At 45.8% G+C, this 18,002-nt stretch overlaps 1 pseudogene; it reads left to right on the forward strand.

Annotated features, from left to right (window-relative positions):
• The first annotated feature begins 1,065 nt into the window (after positions 1 to 1,065).
• Positions 1,066 to 14,346, forward strand: LOC132206479 (ferritin heavy chain A-like; annotated as a pseudogene).
• The last annotated feature ends 3,656 nt before the right edge of the window (positions 14,347 to 18,002 follow it).

Raw genomic sequence — 18,002 nt, forward strand, 5'->3', positions numbered from 1 at the left:
TCCTGGGATTTTCATTCACAAACAGGGATAGTGTTCCAAGTCAGGATGGTGACAGAGTTACATGGAGCTGCTTGAGTGTCGTTGGTGCTGCCTCCAGCGAGAACATTGTAAACTAATTCCAGCACTACTCCCAACTTCAGCCTTATTGAGGGTGGGCAGGTTTTGGAAACTCAGGAGTTGAGTACTTCCTGACAGAATTCCCAGCATCTGAATTCCCAGTTTCTGAGCTGTACCATCTAGAGAACGCAATGTAAACAGAACCAGAAATTCTTCACTTGGAAACATGCTGGGGTGAATCACTAGTTCTACTTCAAACAACGAAAACGAAACTGGGAGACAGAAATGTTCAACGTGCGATACATTTCTAGCAGCAACTGAGGCATAGAGGCCTGAGGCCTACTGTGTAGAAGAGGCACTCAGCACATTTTGCGTTTTGCTTTTCAAACTGGGCTTCAAGGTCAAGGTCAGGGAGATCACATCAGATGCAGAATGGATCCACAAAGTACATCAGTTGCCTGTTTTAGATGATCCAAAAGCACATTATTTCTGTTGCTGCACAGAAATAGGAAAATGTTCAGATCAACCAAATCGAGCCATTTTTCAAAGAGCTCCAACACCAACGTTCAAAAATTATTACGACTAATCCCTCAGAATAGCAATCCGACAGAATTCTGCAAATCTGTGATGAATGTGTCTTAACGCACAACCTCAGATAGAAAAGTGAAGTTTTAGAGTATATTTTGTTCTCATTTTCAGGGAGATGTCCTTCCAGAATTTGCACTTGTGCGGGAGGTCAAAGGTCATTTCAGCAATTTCATCATCAACCAGTTGTCAATTCTGATTGGTTTTTTGACCCGATTCCCATCCTGCGCTGATTGGATGTGGCAGCTGATCAATTGATTAACAAGAGTGTTTGGCCATCACTGATGATCTCATTTCCTGCTTCATAAAATGAGTGTTGGCTCCTGGAGTATAAATAGAGTCCCAGGGCAGGGATGTTTACTGTTGCTTTTAGCTTTGTCATTTTTGTGGTGAGGAAAATAAAGCAAGTGTTTCCTTTATAAGATGGCCTCTCAGATTAGTCAGAACTATCACCAGGATTGTGAAGCTGCTGTCAACAAGCAGATTAATGTGGAGCTCACTGCCTCCTATCTCTATCAGTCTTTGGTGAGTGGAGTCTCTGTTGGGTGGAACATACTTCTGTTCTGTTGAAGTGAACTCTTCCCCTTGGATGTAATTAAGTTGTCTATCTTATAGACTGAGTTTTGTGGCTCCTACCTCTTTCTCAATGCAGGATGAGTGTGATGTTACTGTAACAATAGTTTGGTGTCTAATGTTACTCTAACTTGGGTCCCAGTTGGTTGTCAGTGAGATGTGGAGGGTGGAGTGTTCTTGTAGTTACTTGCCTGTCCCATGATGGTGCTGTGACTGGTGGTAATTATAGCTTCCTGTGACTGTTTGAAACTTGAGGGAACTAATTTAAAAATGAATTGGGACTCACCATTGTGGGATTTGAAGCATCATCAGCTAGTCACTGCTTTTCTTTTCCCTCCTGTATCCTTGTTTCTATTTGAATCTTGTGGGGATCTGAAGTAAACCTGCCAATTGATACTGAGAATCTTGGTTTCCGATTGCAATCAGCTTAGAGTAGGCTTGTTCTCGCCCTACAGAGCGGGGCTGAGAGGTGGCAAATGGAGTTTAATGCAGACAAGTGTGAGGTGATGCTCTTTGGTAGGAGTAACCGGAAGGCCAAGTACAGGGCTAATGGTAAGATTCTTGGTAGTGTAGATGAGCAGAGAGATCTGTTGATAGATAGACACGGAATGTTGAAAGTTGCCACCCAGGTTGACAGGGCAATTAAGGCAGTGTTTTGTCTTTTATTAATAGAGGATGGAGTTCTGGAACCAAGAGGTTATGGTGAAGCTGTACAAAACTCTGGTGCAGCTGCACTTGGAGGATTGCATACAGTTCTGGTCACTACATTATAAGGATGTGAAGCTTTGGAAAGGGTGTAGAGTAGATCTGCTAGGATGTTGCCTGGTCTGGAGGGAAGATCTTATGAGGAAAGGCTGAGGGACTTGAGGCTCTCTTCATTAGAGAGAAGGTGGTTGAGAGGTGACTTAATTGAAACATAAAATAATCAGAGGGCTAGTTAGGGTGGATCGGGAGAGCCTTTTACCTAGATGGTGATGGTGAGCATGAGGTGGGGTAGCTTTAAATTGAGGGCTGATAAATATAGGACAGATGTCAGAGGTAGTTTCTTTACTCAGTAAGGGAATGCAATGCTTTGCCTGTGACAGTAGTAGATTTGCCCACTTTAGGTACACTTAAGTCATCATTGGATAAGCAAATGGGCATACATGGAATAGTGTAGGTTAGATGGGCTTGAGATCAGTATGACAAGTCGGCACAACATCAAGGGCTGAAGGGCCTGCACTTTGCTGTTATGTTCTATGTTCAGATTAAACTGGGTGAGGTTGTGACTCTTATCTGATTAAGCAGATCTCCTTTTGAGATCTACCTTGCTTTTCTTGATACTCCATTAGGTGGGTGTGGGCTGTCTGTATGTCAAGTGTTGGAGCTTTTCAAAGGCACAGCACTGCCATGGGGCTGAGAATGTACTGAGGGTACTGACCCAGTGACTCTGGTAAAAAGTTTATGCCTGTTGTATTTGGCCTGATTCTAAACTAACTGGACCCTCTTTCCCCAGGTGGGGTGCTTGTGCCCTTCCAAGGGGTAGAAGGTGTTTACGTAACCTTAGTGTTTGTTGCAGGGTGCTCTCTGGGCTTGTCCCTGTCAGCAGGAAGTCCCCTCCTGATGAGGATCAAGCCCCTGTCAGCCCCACTTTGGGAGGGGGAACAGCTTTCATTGAGCCAGCAGTTGGGTTTTAATCACTGACCCATTGTCCCAACACACCTTGTAAGCATGTGCCAGGAATGAAATCTTGCTATTCTACATCTTCTAACTGCACATTTAAATCACAAAGATAAATTGTGCTTGTGTTTGCATTTGAGAATTGAAGCAACTTTTTTCAGCAGGATTTGTAAGAATGTGCTTGTTACTGGCTGCTTCCAATAGCAGACCTGCTAAACCTCAATACATTGAATTGTGAACATCCTGGTTTAGAAATCTACAGGACTTTGCCTGTTGGATTAAGTCAACAGTGGTTTTTCCAGGTTAATGAGGGATCTTGTCTGGAGAGTAGTTGATCTGCAGATCACTGTCATATTTGTCATGTGATCAGTTTGTTTTGTCAGTCTTTCTTTCATGTGTAATGGTACAAGTTGCTAGCAGTCTGAGTCAGTGCAGCAGTAAACTGTTGCAGTAACAATCCAAAGGCTTTTCTTGGAGCTAACATCCTTCATTCATCTCCTCATGCCCCCCCAGCCACCCCAATACTGCAGTTCTTGTCAAACTAATAGATACAGTGCATCCAATTGCATTGATCCTGACTCAGCAGAAAATGTGCTTCTTCCTAGCTGTTAATTGCAGTGTCTAGGATCTGTTTTCTGGTCTTTGCCAAAGCAGCAATACAGTGCCCTGCAGCTGTTCTATTGGTGTACATCCTGCACTCCAGCCCCTGGCATTTCTTGAAACCCTATTCAATCAAAGATTTATCCCATTTCTGGTGGAGGTTAATCAGTAAAAACATCAATTCACACTTGTTCTCACCAAATGCTGTGCCAGACCCTCCTGGGCAATTTGCCAGGAGTTTCAAACCAAAATAAAACACATGGTATTTACAACTTACTGGAGGAAGCTGGGATTGTTTTGATTTTTCCAATTCAACAGCAACTGCTCAAAACTGGGTTCTGAATTGTTAATGCATCAGGTACTTAACAGCTTATTGTCAGTTTGATTTTGAGAATGCTCAAGTAGCCCTGTAGTTCTGAACTGAAATTGGCCCATGACTTGTTAATGGACTTTACCTTGTTCTCCCTTCCAGATGTCCTACTTTGACCGGGACGATGTTGCCCTTCCCCATTTTTCCCAGTTCTTCAAACATCAGTCTCAGGAGAAGCGGGAACATGCAGAGAAGCTGCTGAAATTCCACAATCAGCGTGGAGGTGGAGTCTTCCTCCAGGATGTGAAGGTTGGAGTTGGGTGGGGTGGGGAATGGGATGGTAATGGCTGCTCTTGTGGTGTGGTTTCAAGTCAGTGACAAGGTTTTCATTTGAGTCAAAACTTTGTTCAGCCTGTTTGATCTCCTTTTTGAAGCCAGTGTGGAAAGAAGCCCTTTGGCCCACCATGTCTATGCTGACCCCACAAACACGAACAACATTAATCCCACTTACCTGCCCTTGGTCCACAGGCCACTGTCCTGGCACTAAGTACTTGTCCAGCTGGACCCTAAAATGATCTTGAGTCGCAGTCTCCACCACCATCCAACCCTTTATGTGGTTCATCTCATATTTCAAACAGCCCCTCAGAGGGGTGGGGGTGGGGTGAAGTTTCCTCCAATCCCCTCTAACCTGCTTACTCCTCAAACCTGGTTTCTCTCCTGTCTTGGTGTCTGCCATGGGGAAGACATTCCATCAACTGGCCACTCTCTATTCTTCAATTACATCAGGTCACTCCCTCAGCCGTTCCTGCTCCACAGAAAATCCCAGCCTATCTGACCTCCAATCAATGGATCTTGGGCAACAGCCTGGGGAACCTCACCAGCTTCCCCCTGCAGTGCCATCCTGTCCAGGTGACTGGTGAGGCCAAAGAGGAATAATGTGGTGACCAGAAAAACAAACTGAGGAGACTGGTCCCCTTCCTGTTCCACCACACCCAACTAATAGAGGTTGCTTGCCCTCTGTCACTGTTACACCCTGTTGACCTTGTCTGAACTTTGAGGGATCTATGGTTGTGGGCCTTTCTTCACTGTTAGCAGCACAACACACTTTGCAAACACCTCGCTGTCCCTTGGATGAATTAAATAGCCGTGATGTTTCTGATCATCCTGCTCAGGCATGTATGAAGCCACCAGCACAAGTTATACTTGAACCTTGGCCTTGTCAGCCAGAGACAGGGGCACTACCACTGTACCATGACAGCATTTAGGATTCACTTGTGAATATCCTCGCAATTCCATCAGATGGACCCTGATGCAAATCTTGTCATTATCCCCCACAATGACCTGTTATTCACCTTCCTCCTTCAGATCAAGGACCGACAGGCAAGGTGAAAGCAATTCTGAAGGAACTGTTCTTCAGCTGTGCTCCAGGGCTGCCTCAGGGGCTAGCAGTGTTCTCAGTGCTAGGGACACAGGTCTGGATCTGGCCTCTGGTGAGGGACTGGTGTTTACATGTCCTCCCCATGTCTGCGTTGGTGTCCTCATAGTATAAGAGGATTGGCCATCTGAAATGCAGGGTGACAGGAATAGGGTGGGAGAAGGACGAGTTGGGATCCTCTTCAGAGCAGTTACAGACTGATGCACGTTGTAGAGATTCTGAAGCTTAACTGTCCTTCTTTCCTTCCTCCAGAAGCCAGAGAGGGATGAGTGGGGTAACAGCCTGCAGGCAATGCAGGTTGCCCTGGATCTGGAGAAGAATGTGAACCAGAGTTTGTTGGATCTACACCAAGTCGCCACAGCCCAGACTGACCCTCATGTAAGCTTCACCTCCTCATTGACTTCACTGCTAGGCCCTCAGGGCAACACCTTCACTGGTTGGTCTTTTGTGGATAAGAAATTCAGTTAGACTTTGTTTTTGTGCAGATGACATGGATCACTTCAGATCCATAGTGATTACAAAATCATTGCTGAGCAGTTGACTCCAAGTATGTATTTTAACTTGTAAACCTGTGGGGAGGACTGAGGCGACATTGGTGACTGAATTCTCATTCAGGGCCACTGCAGTGGAATGACTTTTATCCATCACAAGTCAACTCTGCTCCAGTAAATAAACAGCAAGATGAAGCAGCTAAAAAGCAGTTGTCCTCTTTGCACAATTTCTCCAGGCGTTGGCTCTAGTCATCCCTGACAATCTCCCTCCATATGCATGTTTTTCAGTGGGGATTCTGACGTTTTCTTGGATAGTGTTAATGTACCAAGTGTCATATTCCTCTGTTGCAGCTGTGTGACTTCCTGGAGACTCACTATTTGGATGAGGAGGTGAGGATCATCAAGCAACTTGGGGACTACATCACCAACCTGAAGCGCCTGGGAGCCCCTGAGAATGGGATGGGAGAGTACCTGTTTGACAGGCTCTCCCTGGAGGACAGCAGTTAGTGTGGCCTGGAGTACTGTCTGCTTGTCAGAATGCATTCCCCACTTCACCCTGGCCAATCTGTCTCTCTCCAGGGAGAAAGGACTTTGAGCAAAGAATGTAATGGCTGTACCAGCCGAATGGAAATGAATAAAATGATCTCTTGATCTCAGTTACTGTGCATCATTTTGAGACCACTGATACCTCTTTGGTCAAGCAAGCTTTCTTGCTTCACTTCACCATTGCTTTTCCCCAACCCCCTGTGGACAGACTCCAGGCCTACGGGAGCCAGTTGGGGTTCAAATGGGGCCTGTGACCGACCCTGACGACAACCATCAACTGGTGGCCCTGCTGACCAGTTCACTTTGTCACTGAAGTCTGCTGCTCCTCCCAGGGGACCTTGGGTTTTCTGAACTTTCTTGGTTCAACTGCATAGATTTGAATTTCCCCCAGAAGGAATCCAAAATTCCTTCAAGTGGCTTCCTCAGTTTTTAGCTTTCTTTCCTCCGCCCAGGGCTCAGGCCCTCCCCATAACTGGAAGTCCACCAGCCCTGAGCTGGGGGAAATTCAGCCCAAACATTCTGAACAGTCACATTCCAGAGAATCATCTCCAGATTCTCTGGGGCTACTTGATTGATAGTGGATGCTCTTTATACCATAAATACAAGGATTGGTGACCTGGGGCTTGGATGATTGCCCATGGTTCAAAATACTCACATTTGGTTTATGCTTGCAGCTACAACTGGCCTCTGACTGTTGAAGGGTTTGTACAAAAAGCTGCTACCTTGGTTCTTGGAACCTTTCCATGGGCTGATGAAATTTTTTTTGACCCAGTGAGGGAGCAGGGATTTCTGGGGAAGATGGGGGCTGTCTCCTTCAGTCAAGATGCCTGGACATGCTGACTTTGCCTTACAGCTGTTTCCTTGATCATTCAAGGTGTCTGATCATGGGTTAGGGAGGGGGTGATCAGAGACAGCCCAGAGATTATCTTGAGTTTTGGCACAAGTGCACACTGTAGCCTTAGGAAGAGTGTGGGTCATGAAGGTACTGAATAGATTTGTTCCATCACAAAAATCGTTGTTGTTTGGCCCAGTCTCTATCCTTGGTGATAGAATCCCTGCTCTCCGGCAAGAGGCCATTTGACCCAGGTAGCATCAACCTTCTGACCAGAATCCTGCTCAGTCCCACCCCAGTCCTTTAACCCTGTGTCTTCCCCATGGCTAATCCAGCTTGCCCCTTGTCAATATCACCAACTTAGCATTGCCTATCCACTTGACCAGCAAATAGTTCAGATGGTGGGTGGGAAACCAAACAGACACTGTAAATGTACAAACTCCCCAGGGTGCCCTAAGGCTGTAATAAATCCCATGTCGCTGTGAGGTAAGTGTTCGCTACTGAGACACTGTCTCACCCGAAAGTACCGAACAAAGGAATATGCTGTTGCATACTGTCAGAGTCCTACAGCAGAGATACAGGTTGTTTGGCTCAAACCGTCCAGGTCGAGCAGTGTTCCAAATCTGAACTAGTTGTGTTTGCCCCATATCCCTCAACCAGTCCTTTCCCTGGAAATCACCAAATGTCTTTTAACAACTGCAATTGCACCTACTTCTCCTGCTTTATGTAGCCACTCATTCTTGACCTAAACCATTTTCTGTGGGGAAAAGCTGTTCTTCAGCTTCCCTCCCTCTCCCCCCACCCCCCCAAACTCCATATGCCTGTGTGTGAAAACATTACCCCTACCACCTCTAGTTTTGGACTCCCCTACCCTGTCCCAGCATGCTTACTGTATGCAGTCAATCGTGAGTCTGCCAAGGGCAAGGCCACATTTAGTGCTCAGCAAGTGTTACACTCCAGAAGGTGGTGATGAGCTGGTCATTACAGTCCACCTGGTGTAGGAGAGACTGGAATGATGCTGCTGCTGCTGCTGAGGAGGGGCTCCTGGGATTTTCATTCACAAACAGGGATAGTGTTCCAAGTCAGGATGGTGACAGATTTACATGGAGCTGCTTGAGTGTCGTCGGAGCTGCCTCAAGCGACAACATTGTAAACTATTCCAGCACTACTCCCAACTTCAGCCTTATTGACGGTGGACAGGTTTTGGAAACTCAGGAGTTGAGTACTTCCTGACAGAATTCCCAGCATCTGAATTCCCAGTTTCTGAGCTGTACCATCTACAGAACGCAATGTATACAGGACCAGAAATTCCTCACTTGGAAACCTGCTGGGGTTAATCGCTAGTTCTACTTCAAACAATGAAAAACGAAACTGGGAGACAGAAATGTTCAACGTGCGATACATTTCTAGCAGCAACTGAGACATAGAGGCCTGAGGCCTACTGTGTAGAAGAGGCACTCAGCACATTTAGCGTTTTGCTTTTCAAACTGGGCCTTCAAGGTCAAGGTCAGGGAGATCACATCAGATGCAGATTGGATCCACAAAGTACATCAGTTGCCTGTTTTAGATGATCCAAAAGCACATTATTTCTGTTGCGGCACAGAAATAGGAAAATGTTCAGATCAACCAAATCGAGCCATTTTTCAAAGAGCTCCAACACCAATGTTCAAAAATTATGACGACTAATCCCTCAGAATAACAATCTGACAGAATTCTGCAAATCTGTGTTGAGTGTGTCTTAACGCACAACTTCAGATACAGACGTGAAGTTTTAGAGCATACTTTATTCTCATTTTCAGGGAGATGTCCTCCCAGAATTTGCACTTGTTCAGGAGGTCAAAGATCATTTCAGCAATTTCATCATCAACCACTCATCAATTCTGATTGGTTTTTTGACCCGATTCCCATCCTGCACTGATTGGATGTGGCAGCTGATCAATTGATTAACAAGAGTGATTGGCCTTCACTGATGATCTCATTTCCTGCTTCATAAAATGAGTGTTGGCTCCTCGGGTATAAATAGAGTCCCAGGGCAGGGATGTTTATTGTTGTTCTTAACTTTGTTATTTTTGTGGTGTGGAAACTAAAGCAAGCTTTTCCTTTATATGATGGCATCCCAGATCATGCAGAACTATCACCAGGATTGTGAAGATGCTGTCAACAAGCAGATTAATGTGGAGCTCACTGCCTCCTATCTCTATCAGTCTTTGGTGAGTGGTGTCTCTGTTGGGTGAAACATACTTCTGTTCTGTTGAAGTGAACTCTTCCCCTTGGATGTAATTAAGTTGTCTATCTTATAGACTGAGTTTTGTGGCTCCTACCTCTTTCTCACTGCAGGATGAGTGTGATGTTACTATAACAATAGTTTGGTGTCTAATGTACTCTAACTTGGGTCCCAGTTGGTTGTCAGTGAGATGTGGAGGGTGGAGTGTTCTTGTAGTTACTTGCCTGTCCCATGATGGTGCTGTGACTGGTGGTAATTATCGCTTCCTGTGACTTTGTTTGAAACTTGAGGGAACTAATTTAAAAACGAATTGGGACTCACCATTGTGGGAATGGAAGCACCATCGGCTAGTCACTGCTCTTCTTTTCCTCCTTGTATCCTTGCTTGTATTTGAATTTTGTGGTGATCCCAACTTAACATCTCAAATAAACTTGATTTCCGATTGCAATCAGCTTAGAATAGGCTTGTTCTAGCCCTGCAGAGCTGGGCTGAGAAGTGGCAAATGGAGTTTAATGCAGACAAGTGTGAGGTGATGCACTTTGGTAGGAGTAACCAGCAGGCAAAGCACGAGGCTAATGGTAAGATTCTTAGTAATGTCGATGAGGAGAGAGATCTCGGTGTCCACGTAAACAGGTCCTTGAAAGTTGCCATCCAGGTTGACAGGGCGGTTAAGAAGGCAGTGTTTTCTCTTTGATTAATAGAGGCATTGAGTTCTGGAACCAAGAGGTTATGGTGAAGCTGTACCAAACTCTGGTGTGGCTGCACTTGTAGTATTGTATACAGTTCTGGTCACTGCATTATAAGGATGTGGAAGCTTTGGCAAGAGTGCAGAGGAGGTTTACTAGGATGTTGCCTGGTATCGAGGGAAGCTCTTATGAGGAAAGACTGAGGGACTTGAGGCTGTCTTCATTGGTGAGAAGGTTGAGAGTTGACTTAATTGAAACATATAATATTCTGAGGGTTGGAAAGGGAAATCCTCTTTCTGCGGACGGTGAGCATGAGGGGGCATAGCTGTAAATTGAGGGATGATAGATATAGGACAGATGTCTGAGGTAGTTTCTTTACTCAGTAGTAAGGGAATGGAATGCTTTGCCTGTGACGGTAGTAGATTTGCCAACTTTAGGTACATTTAAGTCGTCATTGGACAAGCATATGGACGTACAGGGAATAGTCTAGGTTAGATGGGCTTGAGATCAGTATGACAAGTTGACACAACATCTAGGGCCTGTACTGTGCTGTTATGTTCTAGTTTCAGATTAAACTGGGTGAGGTTGTGACTGGTATCTGATCAAGCAGATCTCCATTTGAGATCTACTTTGCTTTTTTTCATACTCATGAGGTGGGTGTGGGCTGTCTGTATATCAGTGTTGGAGCTTTTCCAAGGCATGGCACTGCCGTGGGGCTGAGAATGTGCGGAGGGTACTGACCCAGTGAATATGGAAAAAATAGCTTATTCCTGTTGTATTTGGCCTGACTCTAAACTAACTAGCCCCTCTTTCCCCAGGTGGTTGGGTGCCTGTGCCCTTCCAAGGGGTAGAATGTGTTTAGAAGGTGTTAGAAGTAACCTTAGTGAGTGTTGCCGGGTGCTCTCTGGGCTTGTGCTTGTCAGCAGGAAGTCCTCTCATGATGAGGATCAAGTCCCTGTCAGCCCCACTTTGGGAGGTGGCAACAGCTTTCATTGAGCCAGCAGTTCAGTTTTAATCGCTGACCCATGTTCCTAACACAACTTGGAAGCATGTCCCAAGAGTAAAATCTCCACTATTCTACATCTTCTAACTGCCCATTTAAATGGGCAATGATAAATTGTGCTTGTGTTTGCATTTGACAATTAAAGCAACTTTTTTCAGCAGGATTCCCAAGAATGTGTGTCTTAGTAGCTGCTTCCAATAGCAGACCTGGTAAACCTGAATACATTGAATTGTGAACATCCTGGTTTAGAAATCTACAGGACTTTGCCTGTTGGATTAAGTCAACAGTAGCATTTCCAGGTTACTGTTTTAATAAGTGATGTTGTCTAGAGAGTAGGTGATCTGCAGGTCACTGTCATATTTGTCATGTGATCAGTTTGTTTTGTCAATCAGTGTTTCATGTGTAATGGTACAAGTTGCTAGCAGTCTCAGTACAGCTGTTTTAGATGCAGCAGTAAACTGTATCTAGAACAATCCAAAGACTGTCCCGAGGCAGGCTTTCCTTGGCAGATTCTTGGTGCCCATGTCCTTCATTCATCCCTTCCCCCTCACCCCAGCCACCCCACTACTGCAGCCCTTGTCAAACTAATAGATACAGTGCATCCAATTGCATTGATCCTGACTAAGCAGAAAATGTGCTCCTTCCTAGCTGTTAGTTGCAGTGTCTGGGATCTGTTTTCTGGCCTTTGCCAAAGGAGCAATAGCGTGCCCTGCAGCTGTTCTATTGGTGCACATCCTGCATTCCAGCTTCTGGCATTTCTTGAAACCCTATTCAATCAGTAATTTATCCCATTTCTGGTGGAGGTTAATCAGTAAAAACATCAATTCACACTTGTTCTCACCCAATGCTGTGCCAGACCCACTGAGCAATTTGCCAGGAGTTTCAAACCAAAATAAAACACATGGTGTTTACAGCTTACCTGGAGGAAGCTGGGATTGTTTTGATTTTTCCAATTCAACAGGAACTGCTCAAAACTGGGTTCTGAATTGTTAATGCATCAGGTACTTAACAGCTTATTGTCAGTCTGATTTTTAGAATGCTCAAGTAGCCCTGGAGCTCTGAACTAAAATTGGCCCGTGACTTGTTAATGGGCTTTACCTTGATCTCCCTTCCAGATGTCCTACTTTGACCGGGATGATGTTGCCCTCCCCCATGTCTCCCGCTTCTTCAAACATCAGTCCAGGAGAAGCGGGAACATGCAGAGAAGCTGCTGAACTTCCAGAATCAGCGTGGAGGCCGGGTCCTCCTCCAGGATGTGAAGGTTGGAGTTGGGTGGGGTGGGGGTTGGGATGGTAATGGCTGCTCTTGTGGTGTGGTTTCAAGTCAGTGACAAGGTTTTCATTTGAGTCAAAACTTTGTTCGGCCTGTTTGATCTCCTTTTTGAAGCCAGTGTAGAAAGAAGCCCTTTGGCCCACCATGTCTTTGCTGACCCCACAAACACTAAAGCACATTAATCCCATTTACCTTCCCTTGGTCCACAGGCCACTGTCCTGGCACTATATACTTGTCCAGCTGGACCTTAAACTGATCTGGAGTAGCTGACTCCACCACCATCCAACCCTTTATGTGGTTCATCTCATATTTCTAACCTCCCCCTCGGAGGAGGGTGAAGAGAACGTTTCCTCCAATCCCCTCTAACCTGCTTACTCCACAAACCTGGTTTCTCTCTGGTCTTGCTGTCTGCTATGGGGAAGACATTCCATCAACTGGCCACTCTCTATTCTTCAATAGTTACATCAGGTCACTCCCTCAGCCGTTCCTGCTCCACAGAAAATCCCAGCCTATCTAACCTCCAATCAATGGATCTTGGGCAACAGCCTGGGCAACCTCACCAGCTTCCCCCTGCAGTGCCATCCTGTCCTTGTGACTGGTGAGGCCCAAGAGGGAATCATGTGGTGACTAGAAGAACAAACTGTGACAAGACTGGCCCCCTTCCTGTTCCACCACACCCAACTAATAGAGGTTGCTTGCCCTCTGTCACTGTTACACCCTGTTGACCTTGTCTGAACTTTGAGGGATCTATGGTTTTGGGCCTTTCTTAACTGTTAGCAGCACAACACACTTTGCAAACACCTCGCTGTCCCTTGGATGAATTAAATAGCCGTGATGTTTCTGATCATCCTGCTCAGGCATGTATGAAGCCACCAGCACAAGTGGTACTTGAACCTTGGCCTTGTCAGCCAGAGACAGGGGCACTACCACTGTACCATGACAGCATTTAGGATTCACTCGTGAATATCCTCGCAATTCCATCAGATGGACCCTGATGCAAATCTTGTCATTATCCCCCACAATGACCTGTTATTCAACTTCCTCCTTCAGATCAAGGACCGACAGGCAAGGTGAAAGCAATTCTGAAGGAACTGTTCTTCAGCTGTGCTCCAGGGCTGCCTCAGGGGCTAGCAGTGTTCTCAGTGCTAGGGACGCAGGTTTTGATCTGGCCTCTGGTGAGGGACTGGTGTTGACATGTCCTCCCCATGTCTGCGTTGGTGTCCTCATAGTATAAGAGGATTGGCCATCTGAAATGCAGGGTTACAGGAATAGAGGGGGAGTGGGATGAGCTGGGATGCATTTCAGAGCAGTTCTGCACTGATCGATGTTGTAGAGATTCTGAAGCTTCACTTTCCTTCTTTCCATCCTCAGAAGCCAGAGAGGGATGAGTGGGGTAACAGCCTGCAGGCGATGCAGGTTGCCCTGGATCTGGAGAAGAATGTGAACCAGAGTTTGCTGGATCTTCACCAACTTGCCACAGCCCAGACTGACCCTCATGTAAGCTTCACCACTTCATTCTCTTCACTGCTGGTCACTCAGGGTAACACCTTCAATGGTTGGTCTTTTGTGGATTAGAAGTTGCCTGCTGTCTCAGACAAGTACCATTTGGATCTCTTCAGATCCGTACCAATGCTTATAATCTGATCAGCTCAGCAATCAAGTAAAATGGGAATTTGGATTATAATCTAGTAGGAGTGATGAAGTGATATTGGCCACTGAATGCTCATCCAGGATTATTGCAGTGGAATGATCACTATCCATCATAATCCAACACAGCATCACTTAACAAACTGCAAGAGCAGTTGAAATACATGGTCCTCACTGGCATAGTCTCCAGGTGTTAGGTTTTCAGGGTAGTCTAGAGCTCATATGGCTGAGTGTTTTGCAGTAGGAAATCTGAGGTTGTCTTGGATAGCATTAATGCTGCAAGTTGTCATATTCTTGCAGCTGTGTGACTTCCTGGAGACTCACTATTTGGATGAGGAGGTGGAGATCATCAAGCAACTTGGGGACTACATCACCAACCTGAAGCGCCTGGGAGCCCCTGAGAATGGGATGGGAGAGTACCTGTTTGACAGGCTCTCCCTGGAGGACAGCAGTTAGTGTGGCCTGGAGTACTGTCTGCTTGGTCTGAATGCATTCCCCACTTCACCCTGGGCAATCTGTCTCCTTCCAGGGGGAAGGAATTTTGTAGCAAAGAATGTAATGGCTGTACCAGCTGAATGGAAATGAATAAAATGATATATTGATATTGGTTTTTGTCCATCATTTTGAGACCATTGATACCTTTCTTTGGTCAATCAAGCTTTCCTACTGAAGTTCACCCCCCCCCCCGCCCCCCCCCCCCCACACTGTGGACAGACTCTAGGCCTATGGGAGCCAGTTCAGGTTCAAATCGGGGCCTGTGACCTACCCTTGCAATAGCCATTGACAGTTGGCCCCACTGACCAGTTCGCATTTAGTTTTGTCAGTTGTCTGCTGCTCCTCCCAGGGCACCTTGGGGTTTTCTAAATAACTGTCTTGGTTTAACTGCATTGATCTCTTTTCCCAGAAGCAATCCAAAATTTGTCTTCCAAGTGGCTTCATCAGTTTTTTTGCTGTCTTTCCTTCACCCATGGGCTCAGCAACTTTCTCTTCTCCACCCCACCCTGCCTGCCCCCACTGGAAATAACTGGAAGTCTGCCAGCCCTGAGCTGGGGAAATTCGGCCCAAACTTTCACAACAGTCACATTCCAGGGAATTGGCTCCAGATTCTCTGGGGCTACCTGATTGATAGTGGATGGTCTTGATCCCATAAAGACAAGGATTGGTGACCTGGGGCTTGGATGATAGCCCACGGTTTAAAAATACTCCCATTTGGTTTATGCTTGCAGCTACAACTGGCTTCTTACTGTCGAAGGGTTTGTATGAAAAGCTGCTGCCTTGGTTCTTGGAACCTTTCCATGGGCTGAAGGCTCTTTTTCTTTTGACACGCTTCAATTTGAACGAGTGAGGGAGCAGGGATTTCTGGGGAAGGTTGGGACTGTCTCCTTCAGACAAGATGCCTGGACATGCTGACATTCCTATACAGCTGTTTCCTTGATCATTCAAGGTGTCAGATCATGGCTGAGGGAGGGGGGTGAACAGAGACAGCCCAGAGTTTGTCTTGAGTTTTGTCGAAGTGCACACTACAGCCTTAGGAAGAGTGTGGGTCATTAAGGTACTGAATATATTTGTTCCATCACAATAATCCTTTTTATTTTGCCCAGTCTCAATCCTTGGTGATAGAATCCCTACTCTCCTGGAAGAGGCCGTTTGACCCACGTAGTATCAACCTTCTGCCCAACATCCTGCTCAGTCACACCACAGTCCTTTGACCCTGTGTTTCCCCTGGCCCCTCTCCCCTCAAACCTGTGCCCTCTAGTTTTGGACTTCCCTACCCTGTCGCAGCATGCTTTTTATATACAGTCATTCTTGAGTGTGCCAATGGCAAGGCTACATCTAGTGCTCAGCAGCTGGTTATTACAGACCGTCTGGTGTAGGAGACTCTGGAATGATGCTGCTGAGGAGGGGCTTCTGGGATTTTCATTCACAGAAAACCCTGAGGCCTACTGTGTATACGAGTCACTCAGCACATTTAGCATCTTGCTTTTCAAACTGGGATTCATGAGACCCTAAGTCCCAGGGATCACAGCAGATTCAGAACAGATCTAAAGGACATCGGTTGCCTGTATTAGACGATCCAAAAGCATACTATTCTGTTGCTGCGCAGAAATAGGAAAATGTTCATATCAACCAAATCTGGGCATTTTAGAAAGATGAGATTAGCCAATGTTGTTTCCCCTGTTCAGAGGATCGCAAATGTGGTTCCCCTGTTCAAGAAGGGGAGTAGAGACATCCCTGGTAATTGTAGACCAGTGAGCCTTACCTCAGTTGTTGCTAAAGTGTTGGAAAAGGTTATAAGGGATAGGATTTATAATCATCTAGAAAAGAATAAATTGATTTGGGATAGTCAGCACGGTTTTATGAGGGGAAAGTCATGCTCATGCCTCACAAACCTTATTGAGTTATTTCAGAAGGTGACTAAACAGGTAGATGAGTAAACTGGTTGATGTGGTGTATATGGATTTGAGCAAGGCATTCGCTGAGCTTCTAAGGTTCCCCACAAGAGGCTATTGTACAAAATGTGGAGGAATGGGATTGTGGAAGATATAGCAGTTTGGATCAGAAATTGGCTTGCTGAAAGAAGACAGAGGGCGGTAGTCGATGGGAAATGTTCATCCTGGAGACCAGTTACTAGTGGTGTACTGCAAGGGTCGGTGTTGGGTCCACTGCTGTTTCTCATTTTTAATAGGTGACCTGGATGAGGGCGTAGAAGGATGGGTTAGTAAATTTGCAGACAACACGAAGGTCGGTGGAGTTGTGGATAGTGACGAAGGATGCTGTAGGTCGCAGAGAGACATAGATAAGCTGCGGAGCTGGGCTGAGAGGTGGCAAATGGAGTTTAATGCAGACGAGTGTGAGGTGATGCACTTTGGTAGGAGTAACCGGAAGGCAAAGTACAGGGCTAATGGTAAGATTCTTGGTAGTTTAGATGAGCAGAGAGATGTCGGTGTCCATGTACACATATCCTTGAAAGTTGCCACCCAGGTTGACAGGGCGGTTAAGAAGGCATACAATGTTTTAGCTTTTATTAATAGAGGGATCGAGATCCGGAACCAAGAGGTTATGGCGAAGCTGTACAAAACTCTGGTGCGGCCGCAATTGGAGTATTGTGTACAGTTCTGGTCACCCCATTATAAGAAGGATGTAGAAGCTTTGGAAAGGGTGCAGAGGAGATTTACTAGGATGTTGCCTGGTATGGTGGGAAGGTCTTAGGAGGAAATGCTGAGGGACTTGAGGCTGTTTTCATTAGAGGGAAGAAGTTTGCGAGGTGACTTAATTGAAACATATAAAATAATCAGAGGGTTAGATAGCGTGGATAGGGAGAGCCTTTTTCCTGGGATGGTGACAGCGAGCACGAGGGGGCATAGCTTCAAATGGACGGGTGAAAGATATAGGACAGATGTCAGAGTTTCTTTACTTGGAGAGCAGTGAGGGAATGGAACGCTTTGCCTGCAACGGTAGGAGATTCACCAACTTGAGGTACATTTAAGTCGTCATTGGACAAGCATATGGACGTACATGGAATAGTGTAGGTTAGATGGGCTTCATATCGGTATGACAGGTCGGCACAACATCGAGGGCCGAAGTGCCTGTGCTGTGCTGTAATCTTCTATGTTCTATGTTCTATGGCTCCAACAGCAACGTTCAAAAGTTATGACGAATAATCCCTCAGATTAACAATCCGACAGAATTCTGCAAATCTGTGATGACTGTGTCTTCACGCACAACCTCAGATAGAAAAGCGAAGGTTTAGAGTATATTTTATTGTCATTTTGTGGCAAATACATTTACAGAATGTGCACTTGTAGAGGAGGTCAAAGATCATTCAGCAATTCCATCATCGACCAGTTGTCAACCGTGATTCGTTTCTGGATCCAGTTCCCATCCTGCACTGATTGGACGTGGCAACTGATCAATTGATTAACAAGAGTGATTGGCCATCACTGATGATGTCATTTCCTGCTTCATAAAAAGAGGGTCTGCCCCTGGGGTATAAATAGAGTCCCACGGGAATGATGTTGATTGTTCTTCCTAATTTTGTTATTTTGGTGGTGAGGAAAATAAAAGAAATTTATTGTCACAAG

Source organism: Stegostoma tigrinum, chromosome 38 (assembly GCF_030684315.1).
Source record: "Stegostoma tigrinum isolate sSteTig4 chromosome 38, sSteTig4.hap1, whole genome shotgun sequence".
Lineage (NCBI taxonomy): Eukaryota > Metazoa > Chordata > Chondrichthyes > Orectolobiformes > Stegostomatidae > Stegostoma > Stegostoma tigrinum.